The sequence below is a fragment of the Cyprinus carpio genome, unplaced genomic scaffold, assembly GCF_018340385.1.
Source record: "Cyprinus carpio isolate SPL01 unplaced genomic scaffold, ASM1834038v1 S000006655, whole genome shotgun sequence".
Classification (NCBI taxonomy): Eukaryota; Metazoa; Chordata; class Actinopteri; order Cypriniformes; family Cyprinidae; genus Cyprinus; species Cyprinus carpio.
The window spans coordinates 225,081-244,434 of record NW_024879279.1 but is presented as its reverse complement, the minus strand read 5'-3'; the positions used below and the strand labels follow the sequence as shown (position 1 = coordinate 244,434).

At 35.4% G+C, this 19,354-nt stretch overlaps 1 long non-coding RNA gene across 1 annotated transcript; it reads right to left on the bottom strand.

Moving 5' to 3' along the window:
* Positions 1-1,140: 1,140 nt before the first annotated feature.
* LOC122144368 lies at positions 1,141-2,105 on the bottom strand. Its single transcript, XR_006159680.1, has 2 exons — positions 1,309-2,105; positions 1,141-1,193 (listed from the first exon to the last, which is right to left on the bottom strand). It is a non-coding gene; the product is annotated as an uncharacterized LOC122144368 (long non-coding RNA).
* Positions 2,106-19,354: the final 17,249 nt, after the last annotated feature.

Genomic DNA, 19,354 nt, shown 5'->3' with positions numbered 1-19,354 from the left:
TGGCTGAAATCCATGTAATGACTTTGTAATCAAGTACATTTCATACAGACCTAATAAAACAAATTAGTAAAGATGTATACCTGTCTCAATGAAGTGATGCAGATACCCTGAGATGTGACATCTATCTTCTAGTGAACAATCGTGCTCGTCGTCATCATCCACACTACTGGCTATCAGAGGGCCAGCAGATACAGGGAAGCAGCATCTGGAAATAATCATACATTTCTGTTGCAACAGTTCTATACGCAACATCGCCATCATAACCAAAATTAAACTTACCAAAGGGGTGAGTGAATTTTCACATTCCCTCGGAAAGATATCCACATCTTTCCTTTCAGTCAGCAGCGGCCACACTCTGGTTTCTTTGAGTCCTTTACATATTTGTTTCACCTGCCGTCATCTCCTTCCAGTGACCTATTGTATTACATATATTAGGTTACATGAATACAGGAAAAAAAACAACAGATCCCACACAAGAAAAAAAAAAAACACATCCCAAAAAACAAAAACAACAACACTACAGCATTATGATAAAAGGCGCTCAAAAAGCCCCTTCTGGTTTTCTTTGGTTGGGCCAGGAAGATCCCACACAAGACTCCGGTCAAGGACAGCTTGATATTCACTACTAGTGAGATCAGCTCTCCATCAAGATCCATGTAGAATAGTATAAATGAAAGTAAAAAAAAAAAAAAAAAAAAAAAATGAATGCAATTATGAATTGTTTTAAATTACAGCTAAATTATGCTACTAATGTAATACCAGTTTTCTGGTTTCAGGAATATCATGGTCAGGACAGTCCTTCTATCTGCTCTGTAGCAGTCTCAGGTGAACCTCTAGTAGTACATGGACTATTGCTTGGCTGACTCCAGCCAGCCGAGGTCCACCATGTAGGAAAGAAAGTCCAATCATTCGTCCTGCAACAAGGAACAGATCACTCTCTACCAGAAATTGTGATGATGATGGAACAAGATGACCTGGTTCACCTTCAAAGAGACAGGTCCTTGCAGTATTTCCTGTTTTAAAATAATAGGCTAAAAGTTATTTTAGATTCAAATATGAAACAAAATACTATAGCAGTGTTTCATCAAAAAAATAGCTGAAATACCCATGTTAAAAATTAAATCCATGCTGAAGCCTCTGTATAACAGTAGACAAGAAATGTCTGGTTACTCCTTCAGCAATGGCAGCATCCCCTGAATGTAACAGCAATTTACAGCAACAGTCAAAAAAAAAGAAGACATGGCCATTAAAACCTAGCTAGGAATGCCACAAAATAAAAATGTATTTATTTACTTGTTTTAATACCACCTTGGAGTCTGCACGTCACAGGGCTTGTCCATTCTATGCCGTTTTGTTTGTAGAATGCAACAAGTTCTCTGTCTTGATCTTCCTTGTCCATCCTCAAATCCATGCTCATCAAGAGGGGCTTTCTCATCTCATGTTGCCAAATTATTTACATTGTGTACAAGGATGATGCTTTATTTTTATCTGGTTCAGATTTCCAATCTGCAAAAAAAAAAAAAAAAAAAAAGCAACATATCAACAGTTCAGCTAAAGCTAATTGTGTATTCTATTTCAGTTTTATGTCACAGAAGTGTATTATCAGTTCCAAAAAAATTATTTACCATGGATGTAACAACAAGATATTCTGAAGACTGATCATTAAATGTGAAAAAAATAATCTTCCAATTATTTATTGAATTTTTTTTTTTTTTTTGCGTTTTAAAGTTATACAGGTTATGAATGACATATGAAAGACTAAAAGACATAATTTTCCCTTTAACCTGCATATGCAAGAAACAAAAACCTGAGAAATACGTGTTATCAGTATTTTTGAGATAATCTGGTGTCTCCAAAAGCAGTTCTAAAAAATATTTATCATACCTTATTAAACTTTCAAATTATGTATTAAATTAAATGAATTTAACTACTTTAATATATCTTCCTTGTTTGATCTGTTCAGCTTCATCAGCTGACACACAGGACTTTATGTGTGCAGTCAGGATGACTAATGGATAAGTGACTCCACATTTCTGCCATTTCTCTTTTGTCATGTCATGAAATCTTTCAGATTCGTGCAGAGCAGTGATGTCAAGCTCCATTTGAAGAGGAGCTGTGTAAAGCTCTTTAAAACCTTGTGTTGCTGCCTTCAAATGCTTGGCACTGTACCCGCTCTCCGGTGGAATAAGGGTGAGCTTCCGGGAGCCACATCCTCCCTAAAAAAATAAATAAATAAAATTAGCTAAAAATTACACAAAATACTCAAAACCCTGATGTGTTATTGTTTTTTTTTTGTTTGGTTGGTTTTTTAAGATCATTCCTTTTATTTTGTTATAACAGTATTCATGCTTTAAGCTTAGCACAAAGATATTTACTTACACAAAATATGGAATATGTTATTAGTGATTATGTGAAAATTCAGAAATGTATTTGATGTGATATTTATTTTCATTGCAATGTATCACTATGTTCCTTATAAAAACCACAATACCTATACAGTATATAAGCCACCCTCCCTTTACTTCCTGAAACATAAAGAAAATCAACCCAAGCACCGGCAAAGTGATATGAATGTGTCAGGGCAAAGAAGACATTTGAATTATTTATTTTACAAGTCCAACACTGGTACAAACAGCTTATAGTGTTTCATTAAAGAATTTTAAAAGATACAAGAGAGACATCATGCATACTTACTTCGTCAAAAGTTGTATTTTCATCCATTTGCATTGTCTTTCGCCCCAACCCAGCTTGCATATGTACCAGCTGCTCACTCTCCTTAGGTGTTCGCTCATATTGGTGAGGAAGCAGATAAAAGTTAACAGGTAATATTTTCACAGGTTTGATGGTGGACAGCATTCGCCTTTTACCCCGTCCTATGCTGAAAACCTCCGGAAATGATCTGATGGCCAAAAAATAAAAAATAAAAAATCAATTACAAACCAAAATAATTACCATCAAATAATATAATGTTTATTTATGTCAATATTAAATAAAAATAATGTTGCAAAACCTGGTCATCTCAGTTTGGATGGTGGCCCTCTGCTGAACAGTGTGCTGTCTATGGAGGCTGAATCATGAAATTGATTTAATGAAAGCAATTTAATAAAAACTATGTATGCACAAATACATATACATAACATGGATTTCTTTTACCACACTATCCTTACTAACTATTCTTACCACAATAATAAAATAAAAATACACAAAAAACCTGGAGTTATCCTGACTGGGACCAGCTGCACTGTCTGAAGTCAGCAAAGACAACAAGTGCCTGTCTGACCTGACAACTTCACTGTCCTCTAAAAACAGCTGAAGCAGAATATATATATATATATATAGTTTCTTATGTTATCTTATATACATTCATTATTGGTTAAATGGTCTGCTGTATATAATTATTTTTGCTAGACACCAGTTCAGGGTGCAGGGTAATGGTACAGAACATGAGAGAGTACAATAATTAGTCATTAAATGGCTTACAATTAGAGATGCACCGATTGCAATTTTTTTTTTGTCTGTTTGTTTTGTTGTTGTTTTTGTAGTTTGATCTGCTGATACTGATTTTTGCTAAGAACTACAGTTGAAGGCATATAAAAACAATCTATAGTTTTTTTTTCAATGCAAAAAATTTATGTTTAATGTTTATAAATGGCAATTTTCTACATTCATTAATTAAATGTTTGTATCATCTTTCACATTAAATTCCTACATTGTGTCAATTAATTCAGTCAGAATAACAAGAAACTGTGGAGTTGTTCAAATGAGATTAGTATCAACAAACTCCATCTTTACACTGCAGAGGAAACAGAAGCTGCACCACACTTGGCTGTATGTCACGTCACTTTCACTTTTTTCAAAGTGATTTACACCACAAAATTGTGAATACATGAATAATTTTATAAGATTCATGTTATATATATACATATACACACACACACACACACACACACAAATAAGAAATGTTGGGAAGATGCAATGATACATTTAAAATGTGAAAATCAATCCACCAGTAGGTGGCGGCAAAATGACTGTTTAAAATAAGTGAGTCATTTGGTCATTTATTCTTTTTTAAACAGCTGATTCATTCGGAAAAAACAGCAAGAGACTTTATGAATGGGTTACTCAATCATTAAATGAGCCAATGATTCAGTGACCCATTCATAAAAACAGTCACTTGCCTCTTTGCAGTAGTGTTGATATTCGGGTCGGTTCTGAAGTGTTGCTTACCTAAAACATATTATCAATACCTTTTTTTCTACCACAGTATGCATCTATAACTTTCTGTGAGTGCTGCTGCACTCTTTTCTTTTGATTTCTGCACGAGTCTCTCTCTCACATACTCAGTTTAATGTGTATGATATTGAGCGGAAATGAATGATATACTTTAATCGTGCCTGCAAGTTCAATAATTATTCACAATATTCAAGTTTTCAGCTCAAAACACAGCTTACAAAACATCATCGCGTGACCTTACATCCAACTTGGATCTGATGTGGATTCTGATCACGGAATGAAAGAAGCACTAACAGAATTATGACGCTTACACCGTGTCTAGATTGGACGCGAGAGCTGCGCACACCGCAGGAACAGTATAATGGAAAATATTAGTGGTTTTGAAACCGTGACATTAATCGCGGTATATCTTGAAGCCGGTAATCGGCCCATGCCTGTTCAGGAGCTACTTTTTAAAAATGAAAGCGGCTGAGAGCTACCAATGTTATACAGTACTTAAATCTCTTAAATAATGTATCAATCCAAACTGTTATACACGGCATTGTTAAAATGTGCTGGAAATATTTAAATAAGTACTGATACACACACTGAAATAATTTGACCAAGTTTTATGACAAAAGCCAACAAATAAAATTAGCAGCACAATGCACTTTTTATTTGCATAAACAGTGAAATAAAACATTTAAAAAATCGTGGCCAGATATATTCATAACATGTTATCTACTGACATGTACTACATATTACAATAAAGTTTTGACCATTTTTAAAAATAAAATTATAACATATCAGTTCTTTTCTTTTTTTTATATATATAAAAGGATGAGTCAGAATGAAAAATAATAATTTTATCTGCTCCATAAACAGTTCTACAGACACTCTCAACACTTCTGATAACAAGGTAGGCTATTTTCCATAGACCCGACACGTTCAGATTTACAACAAAGATCTGCTCTGATTTCACATTGGTCTGAACAAAAAACTATGTCAGACTGAATGAATTTGTAAATCCACAGTTTGACAGCAGAGGGCGCTTATGAGCAGCAGAACAGAGCTGTTTCCACGGTAACCTCTGTAAACAAAGCTGCTGCTTCTAAACACTGCTTTATTACGCTTTACACAGAGAGAAGATGGAGAGCAAATGCAGTCGAAAGGTTTCTCATTGGTGAAAAGAGTTTTACTGTGTTGGCCAATCAGCGGTAAATATACATTTACGTAATTTTCTTTAGACAAGAGAAGGTGGCGGCGATAAGACATGGTGTAATTATTCATCACACGTTTATCTATGCTTTATATACCACAAATATGTATATTACGATAGCTTGTTACAATCATAGGCGTAATTGGCGGGTGGGACATATCCCCACCAATTTTTGCCAGGGTCGATTTTGTCCCTACCACTTTTTGAAAGTAGACTAATTGAAAAATATCTTGCGTAAGGTTTGCATTAAAGGGAAGACAAGATCAACAAATCATTCTTCATAATCTAAGGAGGTCATTAGTCTCAAATTTTCTGCGTCATGTGTACATTTTTTTTATTTTTGAGTTTACAGTGCCCTTCCCACTCTCTAAAAAAACAAACAAAAAAAACAATATAAATCAACCGCTTTAATTTATTTGAAAGTTTAACGCGATCCCGCCTGACGTCACATCCACGTGCATTCAACGTACATACTCTGCGCCTGGGAGAAAGTTCGCCATTTTGGTCCGCGTGCCTCGGGTGCGTTTTTTTTGTCGAGAAAAAGGTGAGAAAAATATAGCGAAACAGGTTTTACAGTGGCAGTATTCTGTGAATACTCCTGAGAAGACACGCGCTGTAGCATGCAACAATTTTACGAAGATCATCGGACAAAGTTTTACTCCGTTTTGACCACGCTGTCTGCTGTTATATCGATTCTGGTTTTGGGAACATTACGTTAATCTGGTAAGTAATCTATTAACACTATATTTTACTGTCGTTTTACAATTATCTGCAAACTTGGTGTCTTGAAAGTGGATTTATTTTATGCCTTTACAAGTAAATGTGAAACTAGCAAACCGGTAATCATTGAATTCGGGCATGACATTAACATGACATAATCCTTGTTAAACACAGCCACAGTTGGGGTTCGCGTTTTGCGGTAAAAAAATAAAATAAAAAATAAAAAATTAATAATGATTGTGTTGGCGTGCTAGAGCAGGGTTTTCCTACATAGAAAAATCGGCGGCACACACTTTCCTTGTAGCTGTTAGCGGCTCTGTTCACACACGCGTGGTTTCAGTTGTCATTATATATTTTTTTGTAAATGTAGATCTTTTGGAAAGAATTCGTCGGCTTGGTGCGTTTACCTGAGTGTCAATGTTAAAGCACAGATTAAAACAAGCTACCCTAATTACGTTTCTTACTTTAACAAGTTATATGCATGTTTTAATTTTTTTACAGAGTTTGTTACTTTAACTTGTATTGTACCACAGAGATAAATGCATTACATACTGTGTTAGTTTACCAATGTCCATGCAGAAGTGCGTGTTATTAAGATTATCTATTACACATTTCTGTGCTGGTATTTAGCTTTTAACACTTTAAAAAGCAGACAGTATACTGATAAGTGTTTTTTGTGAACATTGCAACCTTACTAACTTTTGAATCTTCAATTTTTTTTTTTTAGGTTAAAACTGAAGCAGCTGGGCAGCAAACAGAGTGCGGTATGTTGAAAAACTATTAACATTTAAGATGGGCAACTACCGCACAAAATTAAGTCGTGCTGGATCTCAGGAAGTTGCTGTAAATTCTGGAAAGAGGAGTAAAAACAACCCCCAAAAAAGATGCCCCTCACACGAACATCAAAAGACCAAAAAGGGCAGAGATTAATTTCCTTCCAAATTTCCCAAGAGATGAAGATGCTTCAGGCCTCGAACAACAAAGACAGAATTATAGATGAAGTTCAGATGACTGACAAAAATCTCGTCCTGATCACAAAGTTAATGCACAGCACTTTTGCGGCGCAAAGAGATCGTCAGTTAATGAAATCCTGAAACGATGGCCGGCTCTTAAATTAGAGTCTCAGGTACAGATATTTTCTTTATTATAACTCTTCAAGATCTTTACATTGAATTTGTTTGTTGTGGTTGTGTTGAATTTTCAAAATGTGTAAGTTTCTTTTTGTGAGTGTTTTTACAGATCTGTGCTGAGTTTCACCCTAAAGAATCGTTTCTTTGCTCAACTGGACCAACATACCCCCGGCTTCAGAGCCTGTTTCAGAAAAAAGCTTCTGAACTCCTGGATCAGCTCTTCAGGATTTATGACCTCCAGCTCAGTTGGTTACAATTCTTAATGCCTGGTAAAGGTGCTTTAGGTGCTTAATGATCTGTAGTTGAAACTCTAATGGTTGGTTCATGAATATTGTTGTGAGGCTATACTGATTAGCATCCGTACTGAATGATTTATTATTATTTTTTTCTGACAATGAAAAGATGAAGTTGATGTCCATGTTCAAGATGTGGGACGTAAGTGTGCATATTCAGCAGTGTCTATATTTTATTAAAATAATTGCCGTCACATGTGAACACACCTATGATCTGATTGTGATTAATAGATGTGCAGGTTGAGATTGCGTTTGGCTTTTTTGGACTGTCCTGGTATTTGACTGCAGGTTTGGGTGTCAGCTTTAAGAAAGATTTTAGTAATGGGTAATTGTTTCTCTTGTTGTCTTTAGGTGGAGCAGTCTGATGAACCGAACATCAGTGATGTACCACTTGGGCTCCTCCTAAGCGATCACACATCATCAGATGCACATTTTTTCTGCCCAGAGAGGATTGCAGTTCTGATTGAGGGAAACATTGTTATTGAGTCCTCCACACTGGCTGATGCATTCGTCATTCTCTTTGCACTTACATACACCCTGCACCTTAACTATCCAAAACAATTGCTCAACACATTTGACTTCGTCCAAAAGCTCTTGATGGGTCTTGAGGATGGAAAGTTGAGGCCTAGAGTTCTGAGTCTGAAAAATGACCTGTTAGCAGTAGTGTAAGCACATTTGTTTTTCTTGCTGTGTAAAACATCTAACAGATGGGTTTTATAGATATTGTTCCTGAAGTTTTAATGAAGTTGAATGAAGTCCTGTTTTATATGTGTAATATGTTAGTGTATCTAATACATATATTTGTATTGACAAATATTCTAAATGTGTCCTATGGTGTGACAACAAACAATGTGGAAAAAAATCATTATAAATAGTTCAATCTCTTTAATGGTATTTGTAACTTTCTCATGCTATTTGTTTAATTGTTATTTCTAAAAAGGAGTCTTTGCCATGTCACACCATAGGACATATTTACAAATATAATACACACAGGTGATTTTAAAATTGTGGAATGGTGTGGTTGCATTAGGCATTTGCACATAGGGTTAACTGCAAGTTAAATGATGGCTTCCTTGCAGCAGAGAATTGCACACTGCCGTACTGTTTTGTATATTAAACCTCTTACAGAATTGTTGTATATTATAGTAGCTGTAATGTTAAATGTTTGTTGAAGGACGAGCTGAATGTTCACAGAGGATACTTGCACATTGGTGTGACTGAGAGATTCTGTATCTGTTTACATCGCAGTGCACAAACTTCAGCTTTATTTTGTGTACGCAACAAAACACTAAAGATAAGCTTTGTTATACTTATAATATTTGTAATACGTGTTACACTTCATACATCTGTATTTTATAATTTCAATTTGTTACAGTTAAATGTTTTAGAAAAACTTATAGTGATCCGGATGTTGAATGACGTCGAGGCAATTTGGAAAGTTTACACATGGCACATTCATGTGTCTCGAGTATTTTGTGTTTGTTTACATTGCAATAATATGAGATATTACAAATATTTCAAGAACGTCATATTTGGTTAATAAACAAGTTACTTGCACTGAAGTCTCTCTGTGGTTATTTTGCCTTCTTTAAAGTTTTAAGTTATAGGAGGATTATAAATCTAGGACTGTGTAAGAGTCCCCAATTAATGTAAAAAAAAAAAAAATAGTTAACAAAAAAATGAACAATTTGATTGTAAGAATGCAAATATTTCATTTTAAAACTACTGAAAATGATCAAGTTATCTGTACCCAATATAAATATGTACTATAAACTCAAAATACCTAGTTAAAAAATAACATTATACGGTAACAGACACTTAAAAATATATATTTTATTGAACTTAAAAAAATTAAGTTAATTTGGGGATTAATAGCAGTATTTTTGGGGGGCAAACCAAGCCAGTCGATTCGGTCAGTCAAACTTTTAAATACATTTTAGCATTTCTGTAGTAAAAAAAGTCACAATCCATGTAGCATTAAAAGCGCTTATGATTGCAGCAGCAAGCCCATGAGGTTGTAATGGCAACCAGATACATTGCACGCGAATTACTTGTAAAGGCTGCACTGTCTATTTCTGCTGCGCTAGCAATAAACAGGTTGAATAGAATGCACCATAAACATGTTTGCCAACAGAATCACAAAGTAGATTTTAAGCAGATTAACGAGTGAATTACCCACTGCTTTAAAACATATCTTTTGGACATTATTAAAGTTAAACGCACAGGCACACAAACACATTTAGTAACGTTATATCTTACTGAAAATGGCCGGTTAAGCAGTTTATATTCTGAAATATATTTCTAGTTCTTTTTATGTGTGCATTAAATTACATTTGGATGTAAATGATCCTCTTCAACACATAAATGCTAAAAACTAACCTCCTGTATATTACCTTTATGAGTCTGCCCTCCTCTTCAGTCATAAACGGGCATCTAGCTTCATCTGTCTTTATTTTGGTTAGGTTCAGATTCCTCTGCAGTTGTATGTTGTGAGAAAAAACCCCACTAAATATCCATTAATGTCATGCAACAGGCAAGCATAGATAGCACGCGTACGTCGCGGATGTTTATCTGGGAGACGTATTTTTTAGGGCGTTTGCTCATCTGGAATACGTCGCATAGACGTCCTTTTCCGACGTTCCAGCGACATCCGGTAGACGTACAAAGGACGTTTAATATTAGAATGTTACGTCTATTAGACATCTGATTTACATAGCATAGACGTCGTTCTTAATTATACGATTTTAGACGTTCCTTCATATTTATAGTTATTGATAACAGCTTTAGTTACACTGATTATGCATGCGTCTACATATATATAAGTATGATAACTAAACCCAAGTATCTTTCACTCAGAATGAAAGAACACAACATGCTGTTGAATGATTTGTATCATTTTATTAACAGTGAATGAAAATAAGCAGGTCGTTTATGTTATTATTATTATTTTAATCCTGAAACAAACAAACAACAAAAAAGCAAGTTGATTAACAAGGCATTCTCCCTGGGGCCATCCAAAGACATAGAAATACAGAATAATCTTTTGCTATTTTGTAAATAATATTTAATCATGTAATCCATAAAAAGTACTGTAGTCTGATTATGAGTTTTATAACATTAAATTTAATCTAATTACAAGTTCTTTATTTAATGGAATCTGTTTACGTAATCCAGATTACATGTAGTCAGTTACTACTGAGCTCAGAACAGGGATTAGTTTAAGTCAGGACTATAGGTCCTAGTTTTGCTTTTATAAAAATGCTGCATGTATGCATCTTGAGATGAAACAATGGCACTGACATATTGTAAGGAATGTCATTGCAAGTTATTTTCAGTTAAGACAGCTCACACATGCATTTTAGTCTGGGACTAGCCTTAAGCCTGGTCTGTGAAACCGGGTTTATAACAGACATTATTTACTTCAGTACAACTGTTAAACCTTCAAATGTCAATGATTTTTACCATCTTTTGCATCATTGCTTTTTCTGATAATTGTCTTTCCAGTTTGTCTAGTTCCTCCATGGTTGTGAGAGGAAAGACATCATCCCTCTCTGTCCACCAGCAGCACTGGAGCACTGGAACGAAACTTAACCACAAGGGACTGGACCACTGAAGTCAGATGATTGATCTTCATGTCCAGTTCGTTAAGTGCCTCCAGAATTGTCCTCTCAACAGCTGCAACAATAGTAGGTTTATCTGGGAGAGTATTTTAATTAAACTATAAAATGTATAATTTTACAATATTTAGCACTTCAATTTAACGTACGTGTACATTGATTAGTGACGCAGCTCCATCGTCTCACACCAGAAGCACCTGCAAGCACAAAAAGCGTTTTAAATGTGATAAAACTAACACGTCATAAAAATTGTGTTGCTAAAGATATGGCTACATGCTTAAAGCCTTAGGCTGATGATACACAGGGCAACTTTTTGGGCAACGTTGCTGTCAAAACAGGCAAAAAAAAAAATACAAATGACTTACTATTTGTTCTTGCCTGGTGGGTACTTGAGGGTCTCTGTTCAAAGATTGTGTTCTCTGATGGATTGTACAGAAAATGTAATGTTACCTAGTGTTATTAATTTGCAGTGTATGTGTTTCCTGCATGTGTTTATGAATGTTCTTTCACCTTGAAAGTTAGATGGGTGTTCACCCCAAGCATCCTCTTGCTCATTTTCATTGGACAAGCTCACTGGAACAGCTGGAGTGAAGAAAGGCGAAGTTGGTAAGTTGTATTTGCTACCATGACTGTGCATGACACTGATACACTATGGGCTAGATTTACTAACAGCTTGCGCTAGCACAAACCTTCTTTTGGTGTTAAAATAGTACTGTCAGGATTTACTAAAGAGGCACAGTAAAGAATTAGTGCTGAAAAGATGTGGACACAGTTGTTTTTGCGTCTAACCTTGCTGAATATGCATTTGTAGGAGTTTTCCTTTCAGACGCAAAATTTATGGGAGGAGAGTATTAAGATGAATCACGCAATGATTGAATAACATTTGTGCTCTTCAAATTATTAGTATTTGCTAAATTTTTAATACCCAAAAAAGGCATGTCTTAAAGCAGGCAGTAATTTGCGCCGCTCTTGGGAGATTGTACTGGTCATTGTGGGAATGATCTGGCTGCGTCTGTTCTTTAAAGTGTGCAGACAGTAAATCACACACAGAATTTTCCCTCCCATCGGCACATTTATGGAATTGCGCTCTAATGCTAATTTGGCCTGTTTAGTAAATCTGGCTCAAGGGCTCTTAAAGGGGTCATATGATGTGATTTCTATTTTTCCTTTTCTTCAGTGTGTTATGTACACTCTCAGAAATAAAGGTACAGAAAAGGCAAAAAAAAAAGGTACAAATGCTCGTCGCTGGGGCAGTACCCCCAAGGGGAACAAAACTTGTACCATATTAATGGGTACAAAGAAGTACCCCTACAGTTTGTGCCTTTTAGGTACAAATATGTACCTTTGAGGGTACAAATGGCTCATCACTGGGGTGGTACCCCCGAGGTACAGCAATGGTACCCTTACCATAGGTACAGAGTTGTACCCTTTTATACTGTACCTTTTGAGAGACAATATGGTACCTTAGCAATCCATTTGTACCTTAATCCACTGGTACAAAAATGTACCCCATTAGATGGTACTAATTTGTTCTCGTTAGGGGTACCACCCCAGCGACGATCCCATTGTACCTATAAAGTGCCAAAAAATGTCCTTGACAAATAGAAAAGAATGAGAGCAAAAGAAAGCAATGTTTTGTTTTTCCACAATCAATGATTTAAAAGAAGTTAAACTGTACAAATTAAAATACTGGAAAGAGAATAACGACCGCACACCACAAATCTTCGTTTACAATAAACTTTAATAAACAAAGTTTTTCACATTTAAAAACAACTTTAATAGAGAATCACTTTATGAATGCATTACTTACTGCAGTGTAAGAACATAACATAACATAACATATTGACTAAAAGCTATTGTGAGTGTTCATTGTATGCTTAAAGGATTAGTTCACCCAAAAATGATAATTTCCTAATAATTTACTCACCCAATCCCATCCAAGATATCCATGTCTTTCTTTCCTCAGTGGGAGAGAAATTGTTTTTTGAGGAAAACATTTCTGGATTTTTCTTCTAAAAATGGAGTTCATTGACTACCATCGTTTTTAAGTCCAAATCAATGCAGTTTCAAAAGTCTTTGAAGTGTTTAAACGGGCTGTACGCGTTTAAACACTTGCACAGCTGAAGAAGAGGTTGTTTTCTAGCGAAACGATGGGTCATTTTCAAAAAAAATTATAATTTATACTTTTTACCTTCAATAGTTCGGATTGAGCTGATCAACAAACGGACAGAGAACTACATCACGTTGAAAGGTCACGCCGGCGCCAGCAGAAGTACCGCCCCACTGTTTACAATGCCACCGTACGTAGGAGGATAGTTCAAATAGTATTGTTTGCTATTTTATATATATATATATATATATACATACATAGTAATAGTATTCAGTGAATATGAATAGTATATGAATAACATTCTGATGAATATGAATAGTAGTTAAAATAGTATTGCCGGCGCCAGTGTGACCTTTCAACGTGATGACGTAGTTTAATGTAACTTTACGTTAGCTAACGACAGTATTACTCACCTCTGAATTTCTGTGCTTCAACTTCTGTTATAGTTAAACCACCTTCTGTCATGTTTGGATCAGCTCATCTGAGGATAAGTTGGCAGGGCCATTGTTGAGCTGTCAAGCGTCCTGCAGGCTCCAGCGACCGCCGCGCCGAGTGAAAGAAAGAGGCGTGACCGCTGACCTAGAACACGAATAAAGTTCCGAAGTTATGACGTCACTTTGTAGGCCAAAAAGCGGAAGTGAGTTAGCATTTTAGCACCTCCGGTTCCCTCGCCCTAAAGTCAAAGCGTTTTTTGAATGGGTTTTTGCTAAATCGCCTGAAATAAGGTCTGTGGTTAACAAAGCCTCTAATATTTTCACGTTTTTTATCTATTACATAAAACAAACCAGTTATAACCTGTTTGTGATTTTTTTAAAACATTATTGTGTCTTAAAAAACGGTGGCTGCTAACAAGTTGCTAAAAGGGACTACATCCTTTGGCGGGGACTTTGGACGTCATCATGACAAACATGAAATCTCTCGCTAGCCTGCGTTTCAGCCTCACGTTCTTAGAAGTTTACCTTTAAGTTAATATACATAACGTTATATTATTATTATTATTATTATTATTAAATAAATTATATATTATTTATTTAGTCTAATTGTAGTTTTTCCAAATATTGTTGTACACAGAATTCTGTGATATTAAGGTAATCGATTACCAGTTCTTTAAATCTGTGGAGAGACTGTAGGTCGACAATGGTGTTCAAGTCGTCGAATGAAAGATGCTCCCGTTTATGAAAAACCCGTTTTCCGTCCGATGTTACCCAGCGGAGACTCTGGGTTCGTGCCGCAAGGTAAGCTCACACAACGATGATTTCCATGTGAACACCGTATTTACTGCCTTAATGTAGCCACGACGAAACTTTAATGGTGCATATTGCTTAACACGCTAATGTTACTTTGACGGTCAGAGGAGTTAAAAAAGGCTAGCAAGAATAAACGTTTTTTCATAACCAAAAATCAACAGATTAAATACCTTTGTCTTTCTCTTAAAATATCTAAAAGCTTGTTTACTTTGCCACTGTTTAATAGATTAGATCCGCTGCAGTTTTATTAAAGGCTAACGTTACATCGAGAAATGTGTTTAATTAAAATATTCAAAACAATACCTGGTTTATTGACTCTTATTGTAACTTGTTTGGATATAATTATAGAAAGGGCGGGTCCTGCACCCCTGATATTTGTGAACTTGGCTTTTACCCACTTATAATAATATGATTGTATTTGTAAAACAGCATTAGTTTAAGGCATTAGGTAACATATTAATCTTTGTTATTTTAGTTGGTGTAAATGTTAACTATATTTAATGTGCTATATAAACGTGGACAGATCAATGAAGAAGATTAATGTAAATGCTGAAAAACTCCATTCTAATTTAATATGAATATTTTATTGTGTGATCCCCCTCCCTTGTCATTTTAATCTGTAAAGGTGTTACTTCCATAAAACTAGCATTGCTTATTTTGAAATTTATCCGTAGACGAGCTGACCGGAAGCCCAGTGTCCATTCTCACATCTGCAGCTGTCATTTTCCTGCAGGGGAAAAAAAATTCCCGTTTTGTTTTTTAGTTACCAAACGGAAGTTGTTTTCAGTTTACTTATTTTATGAAAATAAAGATGTTTACTACAACTCTTGCTGTAAGGTTTTTGTGGCTCAATGATTAGAGCATTTTGTTAACTGTGCAAAACGTTGCAAGTTCAATTCCCAGAGAACACGCTGATATGTATAGCCTGAATACACTGTAAGTCGCCTGTCTGACAAATACCAAAAATTAAATGTTAAACCAGTGCTTCCCAAACCTGTCCTGGAGGACCCCCCTGCCCTGCACCTTTTGTATGGTCCTCCCTTATCTAACACACCTGATACCACTCATCAGACCAAATTGGGTGTGTCTGATTAGGGAGACATACAAAATGTGCAGAGCAGGTAGTCCTCCAGGACAGGTTTGGGAACCCCTGTGTTAAACTATTCTAACTACACTCCAGTCAGCTCACAGTAATGTGAATGTGAGATAAAATTTACTACACTGGCTCTCACATTGGGGCTTGTGGATTACCAGGTAAAAATATATAGAAAATGTGAACAAAATGAGTATATATGGTTTAATTATAATATATTATAATAAGCAGTTGTTGATGCTATTGGACAATTCTCTTTAAATTCAACACTATATAATTATATACAACTATTATAATAAATGTTTGGAATTTAACTGTGTTATGCTTGTTCAGAGATTGTTTGTATAGTTAAATCGAGTGACGTTTTTTTAGCAAATGGTATGCAAACACACAATAATTAGCAAATGGTATGCAAACATACAATCAAACATAATACAGTGAAAGATAATCTTTAAAGTTTATTTGGGGCACAATGATCGCATAATGATCTTTATCACAAAGAAAATAATATTAAGGTTTATATAAACTAACAAAATAAACGAATTAATAAAACATTAACACAAGATCAAAAATATCAGAGAGGCACGCATAAACAAAATTAGTTTCTAACATTTTTGGAAAAAAATGAATGGGCAATATTTCTCATGAAAAAGTAGATAAGTGTTCGGTTCATACACAGCGCAGATCATAATGAGCGAGCGTGTTTTTTAAATAAAGTTTGATGATGACGTTGATCCGCGACCATGGTGTGCTGTAGTTCGTTTATAGCCTACCGTTAGCATTTTATATCTGACGACTTTATTTAGGCTTCAAAATGTATAAATTTTGGATTAACTTGTAAAGATTATCTTGATAGACAAAACGTGTAAGGGTCATAACTCCTTTTTTGAACACAGAGCTTATTTTTTTTTGCGATTTTCCAAAAGTCTATGGGGAAAACTGCATAGGCTTTTCGACGAGGGAACCCATGCGCCGCTAACTTCCGGGGTTGTCCTACAAAGTGACGTCATAACTTCGGCACTCTTACACAGCCAGTCATAATATTAGACAGACCAGCAACAGGACAATTTTAACAATGTTCGCCATCTTATTCATCACTAAAATTCACTTATGAGAACGTTTTTAGCGAGAAAAGAACTGTTTTAGATTTCGAATATGGGCAGTCTTGTGAAAATTGATGCCGAATTGACAATTTGCTTCAAAGTTTTCGGAGTTGAGAAGCTCCATGAAGTGAGGCGACAGCCAGCAGGCGCCTGCCCCGGACGCGCTAGCTCGTCGCTCGGCCAGTCCTGCTCAGAGACCCCGCTGTGAGCTGGAGGTCTCTCAGACCGGTCTCGTACATTAGAGGCTTTTATTTCGCCGTTGACGATTCGTTTGTTTACATGCTGTTCATGTAAACATTCAAAATTCCATTCATGCCACTGATTTTATACATTCGTTACCTGTAAAGGATAATATTAACAAGTTTAAGCGATGCAATCATCAGCGTTGCTTTATCTTGAATGAAACGTATCGCGAGAACTCATTCTCTAAATGCGCGCAATGACGCGCCCACGCCCGCACAAACAAGCACACACATCCATCTTAACTATAATAATATATATTGAATTCATTTGAACCAATAGTGCTTATTATAGAACCCAAAATATATGCAACAATTATTTAAATGAAAACAATAATGATAATAATTATAAAAATCGAGTATAAATCTGAAAATAATTCCTTAGCAGAAACAAATTAAAACACTTACGAAAACTGATAGTGATAATAATTATGCACTTATCACAGGAGGATTATTCAGCATACCACATTTACAAATTATGACAAAGGCTCTATCAGTCTTAGAAAAGGCACCGCACAAGTAGCTGCTACCCCAGAGGATTGTGTACCCTGTAACTCGAAAAGTACTTCTTAGTACCCCACAGGAAGTGTACCCTTTGACTTGAATAAAGGTACTTTTTTGTACCCTACAGGATGTGTACCCAAAAGGTACTTCTAAGTACCCCATGGGAACACGATAGGACCTTTAATGGTACATTTGTGAATGTTTGTACCTTAACTATTACTTTATATGACAATGTACCTTTTCAAAGGGTACATATATGTACCTTTCACCATGCATATTTCATTGTGTACCCCTTTTCTTTGGAAAGGTACTTTTTGGTACTCAGCTGGATACATGTTTGTTCCTTTGCTGGCACATTTGTGAAATTTGTACCTTAAAGTACTTAATTGTACCCGCACTGTACCTTTATTTCTGAGAGTGTAGCTATTTGTGCATGTGTAAGATCTGCCAGAGTTACAAAGCTTAAAGTCTCCCACTAAAGGATTTATTCTATCTAAAAGAGAAGGCTGATCCAGACCGTTCTAAAAAGCTCATTCAAACACCCCCCAACATGTCTATGTCAGGATGTGGGAAGATTTGGGTAATGCCACCCAAACGTTCACGCAAAGAAAGAAGGTGTGGTTTCAGTAACCGCAGAACGAACGTGTTTTGAAGCAGCCATGTCAGGGAGACAAAGCAAAAGCACTCTATTTGGCCTTTCCGAAAGTAGATGCAATCAGGAATCATTGTTAAGATTTATTTACAACAGAACAGCACAACCCAGATGTTCGGATTTGTACAACACATTTAATGGATGACAGTTTTGTGAACCTAGGAGAATACAAGGCTGGCTGTGCACAAAGGCTATTTAAAAAATATTTGTTAAAAAATTCTAGCCATAATATAATATTTTAGTTTCATTGACTAACAAAATAAATGAGGGGCCGTTTCTGTGCATGAATGTTCTTTCCTCCATCTTTCGCCTACACTGACTCTAAAAAGAAGATTATGGGAAAAACAGATCTCATTAATATTCATTAACTCATTACCATATATCTTCTTAGTTTAAAATATTATTTATTCTATTATATAAATATTATTTATTATATATTCTATTTTTCACTAGTTGCATGGGCAAATCCTGATATCAACTTCAACGCAACTGTAATGTTCCCAGGTCCAGAAGCGTAATAAGGACATCAATAAAACAGTCCATGTGACATCAGTTTTCGAAGGTAAAAATATACTTTTTGAGCACAAAAAAAACAAAAATAACAATTTATTTTAACTGCTATTCTCTCCAAGTTACGTCTTCTGCCATTTTGGAGAGTACCCAAGAGCGTAATCGACGTAATCAGCGTTGTTTACATTCAGGGGAGAAAGAGCGCACATGAACATAATGTGCATAATTAGCGTTCATGTCAGCATGCGTATGCATTGTGATTCTCTCTAAAATGGCAGAAGACGTAACTCGTTGGAGAAGAATTGTTGAATAAATTATTTTTGTTTTCTTTGCACTCAAAAAGTATTCTCATAGCTTTGCAAAACTTGAGCCACTGATGTCACATTGACTGTTTTACTGATGTCCTTACTGTGTTTCTGGACCTGCATTACAGTTGTGTTGCTGTCAGATTTCATCAAAAAATATAAATAAAGGTTAAAAAAGTTACTTAGTTATTAGAATGTATAATAATAAAGCATTATTTAAAGGTTAAAAAAGTTACTTAGTTATTAATGTGAATTGCTGATATCAAGAAATCAATTGTTATGATGAAACTGACAAATCAGAGATGCAGGATGCTAGTATTTATTTATGTAAGAATTATCTCTTTAATTTCTTCATTAAGACATTACTAACATGCTGCGTGATGTTGCTTTAATTGATCTT